General features: G+C 46.2%; 1 protein-coding gene across 13 annotated transcripts in view; it reads left to right on the plus strand.

The window, feature by feature from the left end:
• Nucleotides 1-13,931, plus strand: part of CUL2 (cullin 2) — a 109,739-nt gene that overhangs the window by 20,713 nt on the left and 75,095 nt on the right. The window lies entirely within an intron of this gene.

A 13,931-nucleotide genomic window follows, 5' to 3' on the forward strand; every position in this document is an offset into this window, starting at 1 on the left:
ATATGCACTCCACAAGAGGTATGCGTGCTCACTACGTGCACCAGTGCCGGAAGTTTTTCCCCTAGCAGTGCCGTAGGGGAGCACCCCTAGCCACTCCTGGAGTGGCACCTCTATGGCGTGGTATAAGGGGCATTGTGTGCCCCCCTCTCCCTCCAGTTCCTTCCTGCTGCCAGTAAAGGTGCATCGGAACTGCTCCGCTCCAACGTGGCTCCAGCTTTCTTCTTGAACTCTTGTTCGTTCATAGTTAGTAGTACCTGTAGTTAAAGTAGTTTAGATGAGTGTTAGTTTAGTTTGGTGCCCCTGGATTGGGGCATGCCCTGTGTTTTAAGTTGTGCGACACTTGCAGGCGGCCGATGCCAGTGAGTGATCCGTATGTGGACTGTTTACGCTGTCTGGGGGAAATCCATCTCAGCGATCGATGCAAGATTTGCAGATCCTTCAAGACTCAGACCAAGAAGGAAAGGGGCTCCAATTCTTTGCTGCTTCTGATGGAGTTGGCGTTGACCCCAAATCCAGTGCGCCGCTGTGAGTCGGCACTGAGTACTGTGGTGTTGGTGAGTGGCAACCCTTCGGTGCCTGGCACTGCTCTCAGTCTGTGGGGCGTGCCAAAAAGGCTAAGAGGAAGTCCTCTCCGCTGAGACACCAGAGCAAGACCAGGGAGAGACTAGACCCACGCTGGGCAGTTCTAGATCCCTGACCTTCAACTCACGTTGAGCGGAGCAGCCCAGCCCACTCAGCGCCGACCTCCCTGGATGTCTGGGTGCCCTCCACGCCGGAGGCCCTACAAGCGGCTTGGGACGTTATGTCTCTGCTGGTACCAGGGCACCATTGGCTCCCCAGTCCAGAGGCAAGCCACCACTTGGATCTCCGCAGTCACTGCCTGGTTGGTACCGTGCGTGGTCTAGGGAATGTTCCGGACACCATTCGCCATCGACCCCCATCAGGTTGTATGTCTGGGTCCCGATGGCAGGGGTTCCAGGCACCACTCTGCCTTGAGGGACAGTAGACCTCACGAGGGGAGTGGGCCCCATCGAGACTGGGACAGATGGCAGCAGAGGCCCTAGTCTCCGGGAGACTGTCGTAGCCTGTCATGATACAGGCATCAACGCTGTTCCCTTTCTTGGTCTTGCTCCAGGACCCAGCCGCGGCACTGCGCCCACAGTCCTAGGCATCGATAGCCGGCACCTTGCTGTCATGCATCCGCCTGTCAGAGCCAATTGTGGAGCAGCTGCTACCAGTGGTACTCCCACTCCTCCATGCTGGGTTCATGGTCTTGTGGTTGGCACTGTTCCCAATGCCAGTGCTCCTCCCAGTCGCGGGACGGTAGCAGGTCGTACACCAGCCCAGCCTCCCTTCGTAGTAGTCAGTCAATAGGACGGGCTAGTCAGGTTGAACAGCCTGCTCCACCGGTGCCACAACAGGTGCAGTGTCACTGGGCTCCTTGGCTGGCCCAGTGGCCCCCGACGCAGCCACTGGTGGTGGCTCACTTGGTGGCTGGAGCCTTGGAAAGACAGTCGGCCTCCCTATTTCAGCCTCCCAGACAGGAGTCAGTGGGGTGTTGATCTCCAGTTTCGCACCCGGAGAGCGACCAAGTGATGGGACCTCTGGCACCGGTGGGTATGCAGAGTACCGCACTCCCATCCTCATCCTCCCCTGATGAGGGGATTACGGCTCCTCCTCCATCTGTTCCACAGGAGGACTCTAAGGCCCACCAGGAACTGTTGAAAAGGGTGGCATAGAGCCTCAACCTTCAAGCTGAGGAGGTGGAGGAACCCTCAGACTCCCTCTTCAACGTCCTCTTGACCTCGCCACCGCACAGGGTGGCTCTGCCACTCCATGAAGGGTGTCAAAAATTTCAAACGCCTTGTGGCAATCTGCAGCTTCCTTGCCCCTCATCTCTAGGAGGGTGGAATGGAAGTACTTTGTGCCCACCAAGGGGCCTGAATACCTGTACACCCACCCTGTCCCCAACTCCCTGGTGGCTGCATCGGTCAACCATTGGGAGAGGCAGGGCCAACCAGCCCCTACTCCAAAAAAATAAAGACTCAAGGAGGCTGGACTTATTTGGGAGAAATGTTTATTCATCCTCAAGTTTCCAGTTAAGGGTGGCCATGAAGCCCTCCTGGGGCAGTATGAGTTCAGTTTGTGGGGCTCTCTGCCCAAATTTGAGAACTCTCTCCAGGAGCATGACAAGAGGGAGTTCAAGGCTCTGGTGGAGGAGGGTACAGCGGCTGCTAAGGTGATCCTGCAGGCAGCGTTGGATGCCGCGGGTAAGGCTGCAAGATCTATGGCAGGGTTTCTCAAACAGGGGTCACCGCTTGTGTAGGGAAAGCCCCTGGCGGGCCGGGCTGGTTTGTTTACCTGCCCCGTCCGCAGGTCCGGCCGATTGCGGCTCCCACGGGCTGCGGATCGCTGCTCCGGGCCAATGGGAGCCGCTGGAAGCGGCGGCCAGTAAATCCCTTGGTCCACGCCACTTCCAGCAGCTCCCCTTGGCCTGGAGCAGCGATCCGCGGCCATGGGAGCCGCGATCGGCCAGACCTGCGGACAGGGCAGGTAAACAAACCGGACCAGCCTGCCAGGGGCTTTCCCTACACAAGCGGCGACCCCTGTTTGAGGAAACCCTGGTCTATGGCCTCTGAGGTGTCCCATGAGGAGGGCGTCATGGCTCCCTTCTATCTGGGGATGTCCAGCGAGGCACAAAATTCCTTGCAGGACCTTCCATTTGATGGCAAGACTCCGTTTGTGAAACAGACGGACGTGAAATTGCATGGCCTGAAAGATTCCCACACAGTGCTTAAGACACTTGGCCTCTATGTCCCGGCTCTGGCCAGGACCAAGTTTAAGCCTCAGCAGGCTCCCACCCAGGCCACCCACTCTAAATATGAGCCCCATTATAAAAAGTTATGGGACTATAACAGAGGCCCAAAGAGGCAGTCGTGTTTTGCCCCCCAGCTTGGGCCTTCCAAGGGCAAACAGGTGGGAAAGCATCAGTTTTGACGGGATGACCGGGGGCGACTTCCTAGTTCATACCAACGATCCACCCACAAAAAAGCTTCCCTTCTCCAACCGGTTGTGTGCTTTTCTCCCAGAGTGGTCGCGGTTGACGTCGGGCTGTTAGGTCCTCAACACAGTCTTCTGGGGCTACACCCACCAGTTTACCTCTACCTCACCCAACCACCCTCCGTCCCTCCTGGGGGACCCCTCTCACGAGGCCCTGCTAGAGCTGGAGGTGGAGCAGCTACTTGGCCTAGTGGTGCCAGCAGAGTTCAGACGCAAGGGGTACTACTCCTGCTATTTCCTTATCCTGAAGGCCAAAGGGGGGCTCAGGCCCATCATGAACCTGCGAGGCCTGAACCAGCACATGGTAAAGCTCAAGTCTCGTTTGAGTCTCTCTGGCCTCCATCATCCCCCTCCCTGAATCCCGGGGACTGGTACACTGCCCTCGATCTGCAGGATACATACTTCCACATTATATATTCAAGGGGCAGAGGCGCTTCCTCTGTTTCACGGTTGGGCAGGAGCACGACCAATTTACAGTCCTCTCGTTTGGCCTGTCCGCTGCTCCCAGGGTATTCACAAAGTGTATGTCTGTGGTGGCAGCGTACCTCAGATGTTGTGGGGTCCAGCTCTTCCCCTATCTCGATGACTGGTTGGTTAAGGGCAGCTCCAGGTCACAGGTGTGGGATCACGTGATGCTCCTCCTGTCCACGTGCGCCACCCTGGACTTGTTGGTGAACCACACCATGTCCATGTTAAACTCTATGTGCTGCACTGGGACTATCGGGGCAGTCCTGGACACATCATCGGCAAGGGCTTCCTTCCCGCGGATGGATTTGAGACCCAAAAAGGACTCAACACAGTCACAGGGTTCCCTGTGCCCACAGCCAGAATGTGCCTCCAGCTCCTGGGTCACATGTCAGCATGCACATACATGGTTCACCATGCCAGACTCCGAGTGAGGCCCCTTCAGCTCTGGTTGGCCTTGGTGTTCTCTCAGTCCAAAGACAGGATGGACAAAGTCCTCATTGTGCCTGAACTGGTGATCTCCTCCCTACAGTGGTGGTCCTCTCCGGGGAACATGCTGCACAGGGTCCTGTTCAGGGGCAGGCCCCCATCGGTGGAGCTGGTGTCTGACATGTTGGACCTGGGGTGGGGAGCCAAGGTGCGGAATGTTCAAACCCAAGGTCTGTGGTCCGCGCAGGACCTTGCCCTGCATATAAACATCAAGGCACTCAGGGCAGTCTGGCTGGCATGCGTGGCCTTCCGCTTGCACCTGGAGGGCGGAGTGGGCAGGATTCTCACAGACATTCTCCTCGATGTTTTACATCAACAGGCAAGGCGGGGCCCACTCCTCTGCCAGGAAGCCCTCAGGCTGTGAGACTTCTGTATAGCCCACAACATTTGTCTACAAGCCCACCACTTACCAGGCACCTGGAACTCATGGGCAGATAGCCTGAGTCAAGACTTCTCTTCTCAGCACGAGTGGTCGCTACACCCAGAGGTGGTGCACAGGATTTTCCAAGAGTGGTGAACTCCCCAGGAGGACCTTTTCGCGAGTCGGCAGAACGGCCCGTTCCACCCGCCGGTGCAGGGACACTCCCATGTTGTGACTGGACGATTCTTTAAGGGATTGGATTGTATTTTCCCGTACATTAGGCTCCCAGTCTCGCAGTGGGACCTGAACTTGGTGCTGACCTGGTTGACGGGTCCCCCATTTGAGCAGCAAGTTACATACTCCTGGTCGCACTTACCATGAAAGGTAGCCTTCCTGATGGTGATCACGTCAGTTAGATGGGTCTTGGCGCTCAGCCCTGACCTCCGAACCCCCGTACACGGTGTTCCATAAGGATAAAGTCCTGCTCTGACCACATCCTTCATTCCTCCCCAAGGTGGTCGCCACCTACCCCATGGGTCAGGACATCATCCTGCCGGTGCTCTGTCCCAAGTCCCATGCGTCCAGTGAGGAGCGCCGCCGCCGCCACATTCTGGATGTGAGACTGACTCTGGCTTTTTACCTGGAGTGGACAAAGCCGGTCAGGAAGTCCTCGCAGCTGTTTATCGTCTTGGTTGAACGCATGAAAGGTCGGCTGATCTCCACTCAGTGGCTCTCCAACTGGATCACCTTGTGTTTTTGTACTTGTTACCTGGCAGGAATCCCCCCGCCGCCAATTGTGAGGGCCCACTCAACTGGGATGCAAGCCTCGTCAGCTGCCTTTTTAGCCCATGTCCCCATTAAGGACATTTGTAGGGCTGCCACATGGTCTTCCATTCGCCTCGCATTATGCGATTGTCTCCCACACTAGGGAGGATGCCAGGTTCGGCAGGGCTGTGCGCCGTCCCGAGTGTCTGAACTCCAACCCACCTCCAACAGATATAACTTGGAATCTCCTATTTTGGAATGCACATAAGCAATCACTTGAAAAAACAGTTACCTTTTCTATAACTGGTGTTCTTCGAGATGTGTTGCTCATGTCCATTCCATATCCCACCCTCCTTCCCCTCTGTTGGAGTTGTGTGGCAAGAAGGAACTGAAGGTGGGGGGGAAGCGTACAGCACCCCTTACGCTGCGCCATAGAGACGCACCCTAGTGACCCCTGGAGTGGCTCCCCTACAGCTACTGCTAGGGGAAAAACTTCCAGCACCAGTACACGTGGTGAGCACGCACATCTATTGTGGAATGGACATGAGCAACACTTTTTCCATAACTGGTATTCTTTGAGATGTAACTCTTCTTTCTACTCAAAGGGTTTATTTGAACTGATGGACTTGGTGCCAATTGGTTCAGCTAAGGGAGTGGCTCCTTTCCAAACACGCCTAGAAAGAAGTGTTAGTTTATGCAGTAAGAAGAAGAAAAGGATGCAGCATTCTATCCTTTGAACTTTACAGTCTTTGCTTTCTGTTTTTTTTTTTGTTTGTTTTTTTTATTTGCAGTAGTGCCTAGAGTCCCCAGTTGAGGATGAGACCCATTGTGGTACACACTATGCAAAATAGCAAAAAGATTTTCCAAGCCCCAGGACCTTGTAATTTAAATGTAAGACAAGACACCAGGTGGATATGACAAATAGTTGGCTTAAGCACATGATAACACACTGATCATAATCATCAACTAATAAGCAGAAGTTACATCACTCCAGCTGCTTAATTGTCAAATGTTTTATAGGCATCATGGCAGAAGTATAGTAAGGAGAAATTTGAAGGACAGTGCAGTGACTTTACAGGTAGCATGCATATGAGAGTGAAGAGCTGATTCAAAAGTTTGATAAAGGAAACAGAGTTGGGGAAGGAGTGAGCATGGGGGTGGAGCAGGGCTGGAAGTTTGGTGCTTGTTCCCTTTGTGGGCTGGCCGAGGTCCCACTGCGTGCCTCCCTGAGTCGTCCTTGGGGATGAGGGGGCTACAGTTTCAGGACCACTGTTCTACTCTTGTAGCCCAAGTATTTAAACTGTGACTCAGCATCTGTCTCATTCCCTAGACCTTATATTGCTTTCAAGCTACAGCTTTGCTAAAACTGGAATTCACCCCTATAATGATTAGAAGATGATATAGCTGCTAGCCACTGAAATTTTACGTTTGATAGATACTAGCAGTTTCAGAGGCCCTTAGTGGGCATGATCAATAGTGGATTAATATAGCATATGGGGGGCATTAGTCGCACTGCATTGTTAATGATGATGTATTCTTATGGAGGGCATTTTCAAAGCCACAGGTATTGTTATGCAATACATGTGCAGCAAGGGCCTGCGTCTGTAGAGAGTTAAGTGTGCATATAGTTACTCCTGTGTGAACTCTGTACAGGAGTATCTAGATGCATAGTCCTAATTATTAGCAGAATTATGATCTATGTACATTGTGTTGCGTGTTAATGTGTTGCTTGCCACTCAAATACCAATCCGTTACACATTACACTAATCATGATTGAAAAATTCATATGAATAAAAATCCACTTGTATTGTGTAATATATAAACTGGATTTCACTGACACGGTTTTGTGTAATTTTTTTGGGAGTGTTCCATTTTTGAGTAAGTGTGGTGTTAAACTAAGAAGACTACCCAAGTGGCTGGAATGTCTCTAATCTCAATAAAGTGTCTTTCTGGTATATGTGCGATTAATCACTTATGATGACTGTGTACACATGTTGGATCATGGCAGAGACATTTTATTGTATAATAGTGGTACATACTACTTATAGGGTTAAAAATGTACAGGCTTATTTGAATTAACAATATTTGAGTAGTTTTCAGAGTAGCAGCTGTGTTGGCACCTTAGAGACTAACAAATTTATTTCAGCATGAGCTTTCGTGAGCTACAGCTCACTTCTTCGGATGCATAGAATGGAACGTAGAATATTTGAGTAGTCCACCTGCCAACAGAGAGCATATTTTTTAATCAGGCAAAGCTATATTTTTATCCTTTAAAATTTAAAGCCAGCAATATTGGTCCTAATTTTTATTCCTGCTTTGCAGACAATATTGCAGGGCTGAAAAATCTTCCGCTAAGAAGGAATTTTTATATCCATATTCTGTGTGTTTAAGCATTTGAATAGAAAATGCTGCTGCAACTTCCACTGTAGTATTGGCGGTGCTACTGCTCTTAGAGTATGAGATATGTAAAAACAATTCAAAGAGCCAAAGGGCAGCTTATGATATACTTCACTGGATAATTGAAAAAAATTCATATCGGTTACAAGAAAACTAGCAGATCAGTAGACGTTATGGACATACATATTGGGTGAATATGGAAGCTGTGGGGCATGAATCACATTGCTTTTAGTACATTCTTGTCTTAAGCTTCCTGATAAAGGCACTTTGAAGGCCTGAATAATATAAAATAAATACTAAAGATAATTTTTGTTTTGTTATAGTGGTAAGAAAATTAATGTTATTTACATAATGCTTCGTGAAAGTAAACTTAGCTGAACACTATCATTTTTTTCTTTTAATCTTTGCATCAGATACAGTCTAGTAGTGACATGAGTGTCTTTAATCTAGGTTGTTTACCTTAAATTGTTTGGCTGTTAAAACTAAATAACTCAAAGATTTTAAGGACCTAGAAGTACCTGTGCTAAAATAATACTAAAGTAGTTTTTCATCTCCATTTGTTGGTCTCTTCAGATTAACACAGAACACTCTTTAAATGTCATTAAGATTTGATACATTAATGTATTGTACAAAGCACTTCTCCTAAATGTGTGTGTGGGGAAATTGATAACATAATTGTCACTGAGTAGATGAGTAAGGAGTTACTCATAATTTTTTATCTCAAGGTTGCTGAACACGTTTCGATTTCCCCATTAAAAACAAGTCTGAACTCCATTTCAAAATAGGATTCTATTATCATGATTAAATTTTATAATACAGAACCACCTTTATAGTTGTCAACTTTCCCATAGATCTTTCTTTGTTGTGGTATACCTAAGGAACAAGCCTGGCCCATTATGCTCTTCACTATACAAATATTATAAATGACACTCCCTTTCCCAGGCTATAGAATTACCATATTTTCCGGCGTATAAGGCGACTGGGCGTATAAGACGACCCCCTAATTTTACAGTTAAAACATAGGTTTTGGCCTATACTCGCCGTATAAGACTACCCCCCCTTCCGAGGGGGGGAGCCCAGAGCCTTTTAAATCCCAGCCCAGAGCCTTTTAAATCCCAGCCGCGGCCGGGAATCAGAGGGCTCTGGGCTGCCCGCTGTTTATACCCGGCGTATAAGACGACCCCCGATTTTTGGGGGTTGTTTTTTAGTATAAAAAGTCGTCTTATACGCCGAAAAATACGGTAATTTGCTAAAACTATTACAAAGGAATATTTGACTTTGAATTTTAAAACAGAAGTTTATTCTCATGTGCTAAAATCTCCTAGTTGAGGTCCATGATTACAATTCTGATAGTTCAGCTGACCAGCATAAAAGCTAACTGAGAAACAATGTTAAACAGTGTAGCTTATTTCTGTTGTGGTTCTCATACACGCTTTCCCCAGTGGCGTTAATGGTGTGAGTTTCTGCTATGTACTGTGCTTTTAGTTCCAAAACTGCCCAGTTTCCATCTGACAAAACATCGTCTTACCCTTGGAATTTCTTCGTTCGCTGTGTCTACAATGGTCTATGTGAATGCTTACTGTGTTAATACATAATCTTTTGATTTCTCTAGTCTTTATTGCTCTACTCTAATCTCTTTAGGGAATAACTTTGTATACATGAGGCATCTTGTCGCCACTTCAGAAGTTAATTCCTTGAATGTCTATATGTAACATGATTGAAATAATTCATGCATAAATCAAATTAATGCTGTCTGTGCTGCTATAGTTAGATTGGAAAACTTGGTTCTTTGACTTCTGAATCGCATCTACTTATCAGGAGTGAAAGGTGAACAAGTTGAATTGATATTTGTATCTACTGAATATGAGCAGAGTTTTGTTTTATTAAAAATGTCACTAGCATTAAAGACTTGACATTCATGATGCACTCTAGCTGTAAGCTCTTCAAGAGTCTACTTCTGTGTATGGCATGTAGTCTAGAGGGGTCTAGTATTCTTCCATTTTAAATGTATGCTGACTCTGGAGTCTCAAGGTCACTGGCTGTAATACTACTTAGCACTTAGCACTCTGATAATATTAATGAATATTCACAAAGCTCTGACAGGTAGTTTATCCCTATCTTACAGATCTGTAAACTTAAGCAGAAGTTGTGAATTGACCAAGGCTACAGAGTGAATTAGTGACAGAGATGTGATTAGAACATAGGACATTTTGTTTTCTACTGCTGCTCATACCAAGCGAGCATGCACCGTACCAGATAGTGTTGGACATTAGATTTCTCTCCCCCCCGCCCCCCAAAACACTACATCTGGTATGATTTATCCAGTTTGAAAATTTGGTATTAATGGATACTGTCAGATGAGTTAAGCTTGTGTGCTTCTGTTAACTGATCCTAGTTTGGAATTTCAGGGACTGGAGACACCATTCTCAGTGAAGAATCTTTGATTCTGGAATAATCTTCCCTTAAGCCATGTTTACAGTGGCACAGCTATACCGATACAGCCATGCCACTGTAAGATCGCTCATGTAGCCGCGTTATGCTGATGGGAGAGAGCATCTCCCACAACATAGTCCTATGAACGCGAGCCCTTATGCCAGCAAAACTTATGTCACTCAAGGGTGTTTTCTCACACCCTCGAGCGACATAAGTTTTGCTGACATAAGTGGAAGTGTAGACATAGCCTTTGACTTACTGGACCCAATTCAAGGTTGTTCCTGTATTTATAGGTAAACTGTATTTTATTACTTTCAGTGCTTAAATTATTTCCTTTAAATCTAAAATGTCTTGTGTGCTGTAGTCCAATAGGCTATTTCTCCATTATTTTTTTGAAATCTCAATTTTTAGGAAACTTGTACGTGTCCCCTGAAACTTTTTTTTTTAAATTGAGGTTTTCCTATATCAGGGTGACTGTTGGACTGATAGTGGGGAGAGATTTTTGGTTTAACTTCTAATTTGTGGTATTTTCACCCTGAGGCTTATATGGCTACATTTCCCTTTGTATTTTATTTTTTTTTTTTTAAAACACAGTGATTCTCAAACTTGGGTTCATGAACCCTCATGTTACAGGGGGCTATTGGGGGGCGGGGGGAATTCCCTAAGGGCAGACAGAGCTGTCCATAGGGACCCTGGGTAGCATCGGGCCAGCAGCCCGGAGCCTTGGGGACTTCCAAGAGCTAAGCAGCTCAAAGCAAGCGCATCTATCACACTGAGGAGATTTAAACTTCAAGACTCCTTTTTATGAAATGGAAGGGGGAGGTGGATATTTTTTGCTGTTTTTAAAATTAAATAGGCATCTAGTGTTTTTAAATTATTATGAAGAACAAGTTGAAGCTTTGTTGTAAGGTGCATTGTTTGCCTGGACTGCTCAAGACCTGAATGCTTGTGTAGGAGGAACTCGGAGTTGGCTTCTTAAATACCTTCAGGCTGTTTCACATCTGATACTCCCTTGACGAAAATAGGGAGCCAGAGCCAGTATGTGGGGGTGATGAGGGTCATGTGTCTCCCCTGTGTCAGCATGCCCCCCTTTTTTCCAGTGGCCCTGCAGGCCCCCTACTTTTCTGATGGTGTCCCCCTGGGTCCCCACTTCTTTTTCTACTGGCGCCCCTGATAGGAGCCTTGTCTTATAACAGGCTTAATCAAAAGTGACACAAGCTGCAAAAGTGAGATCTTAGAAGAGTGTTGCTGTTTTCATAAAGTAATAAAAATACTGTAATGATAAATAAGTGTGTAATAAGCATGTCATAAAAACAAATTTTATGTTTCCACAATCACTTTTTATATTCATGCTGAGGTAAGGGAGAACATTTTTAGGAGGGGGTTCACGAGACTAGACATTTTACTGAAAGGGGTTTGCAGGTTGTTAAAGTTTGGGAACTACTGAAATAGCATGAAATCCTTTTAACTTATGGTAATGCTGTTATCTGAAATAAGTGATTGTGCTTGGACTTTTGTATTTGAGGGTTCATGTTAGTGGTTCTCAAACTCTTTACCATCAAATTTATACCTCTATCAGAGCAGACAAGCTCAGGTCATGCATTTAGATGAGTTTAATGTAAACTACAATGAATAAAAATAAAAATAAAAAAAATCTGTGTTCTATAGAGTTACCTTCACCTTGACATGTTTCCTTGAGGTAAATGAGCTTGTTTTTGTGTGCACAATTTTTCTGGGGGTGAAAATGTTGTCCCAAATTGAAATGGAATAATGATCAAGCCAAAAACCTAAAAACAGTGTTTTTAGGGGTGCCCTTGTATATCTAGAACATAAGAAAATTGCCAGAGGATGTTGTGAAGGCCGAGACTATAACAGGGTTCCAAAAAGAACTAGATATATTCACGGAGAGTAGGTCCATCAATGGCCATTAGCCAATATTGGCAGGGATGGTGCCTCTAGCTCACCGGTTCTCAACCCACAGGCTGCATGCAACCCACTTAGCACACAATTGCGGCCCAGCTCAGCTGTGTGCAAAAGGCTGGCTCTCAGCGCGGCGTCCAGATTTCCAGCTGCGCAATGGGGTCTAGGCTGCCCAACACAGCAGGGTCTGGGGCGGGGGCTATCTGGCCCCTGCAGCCTGGGCAATGCACATGTGGCCCAGAGTGATAAATAAGTTGAGAACCACTGCTCTAGCTTCTGTTTGCCAGAATCTGGGAATGGGTGGGCAAGGGTTGGATCACTTGATGACTACCTGCTCGGTTCATTCCTTCTGGGGTTCCTGGCATTGACCACTGTTGGAAGATGGACAGTGGGCTGGGCTACATGGACTTCTGGTCTGACCTAGTATGCCCCATTCTTATGGTCAGTGGTTGAAAGTTGAAGCTAGACGATTTCAGACTGGAAATAAGGTGTACATTTTTACTAGTGAGAATAATTAACATTGGAACAGTTTACCAAGGGTTGTGATGGATTCTCTATTACTAGCCATTTTAAGTCAAGAGTATATGATTTTTCTACAAGGTGTGCCCTAGTAATTTCTTTGTGGAAGTTTTATGGCCTTGTAATATAAGAGGTCAAACTAGATGATCACTATGGTCTCGTCTGGCCTCGGACTCCATGAAAATGTTCCTGCCCAAAAGGGACCAGCATCGCTTTGCTGCCTGAGCACCTACCGTAGTGATTTTGAATGGAGGAGGATGAGGAAGAGAGTATCCCTGTTTATAGTGTTGAAGCTACAGTTGCCACCAGAAGCCTAGTGCATCACTGGGCAGGAAACCTTGCTCAGATCTTGTTGCCCTGTTTAGATGAATGAGACATGCCAGTTGGAGCTGGAACAGGCATACAGGAAATATAAAAGAAAATGTCATACAGCATTTTACCTTTTCTTAATTTCAAGACTGTAAATTAGAGGCAAGTTTCAAATCCTACACAACCAGTGTACCTATCTTGAACTACAGTTTCCCCTCTCATGGAGTGGCGGATTATTACTGAAGGCAACGTTTACCTGCTAAAGGACCTGTCCAATACATTACTTGCTCTTTTCCCCACTACAGCACTGTTAAGACCTTAACTGCACAATGGACACACTAAACCACTTTTTAACTTACCCTGCACTTTGAGGAGCACATGGTTCCTGTGTTGTCACTGATATTGCATTACTTTGAAGTGAAGAAAAATAGAAAATTTATTTTCATGAAATGAAAGTGTGGACAGGCTGTTTTGGTAGTGGTCTTCCTAATACCATGTACAATGGTAAATATTATGTATTTACTTTTGATATTCCCATTTATTCAACTAAGACATGTATTTTCCCTTTTAGCGTAGCGTTACACCTGCTAGCTTATATTCTGTTGGTTATCTATAATTCCTAAATCCTTTTCACTTGCTAGAGTACAATTTCTCTCTCTCTCCCTCACTTTTTCTATTAAATATGATTTCCCCCCACTTTAATTACAGATAGAAATATTGGCCAAGATTTTCGAGTGAGACTAGTAATTTTTGGGTGCCCAATTTCGATGTTTTAAAACAGCCTGCTTTTCAGAAAATGTTGTGTGTCTACCATCCAAAAAAAGACCCCATGAAGGTGCCTCAACCTGGACATCCCAAGTGACTATATATAGCAGAAAGTGTGTTTATACTCCTGTCAACTCCATCATTGAAGCAAGAGCATCACTAATGTTATAAGCACACATCTATCTCATTTGTGTTTATTTTAAGATGGCTCTACAGAAGAAGGGAAGGTATCTTATAAATCTAAAGTTTCTATTTAAAAATGAAATTGAAAAAATACATTTTTACTACATATTAAAAAATTCATATTTTTAAAAAATCTCACATAATAAACGTTCTGGCTACAGCACCGCCCTACCCCCTAATTCAGTTACAAGAAAACCGATTTAAAGTATTAAACAACTATATTGTAGAGCAGCACCATTTGTATAAAATAGTACACTAATGTGGC

This window comes from Mauremys reevesii, linkage group 2 (assembly GCF_016161935.1).
Source record: "Mauremys reevesii isolate NIE-2019 linkage group 2, ASM1616193v1, whole genome shotgun sequence".
Classification (NCBI taxonomy): Eukaryota; Metazoa; Chordata; order Testudines; family Geoemydidae; genus Mauremys; species Mauremys reevesii.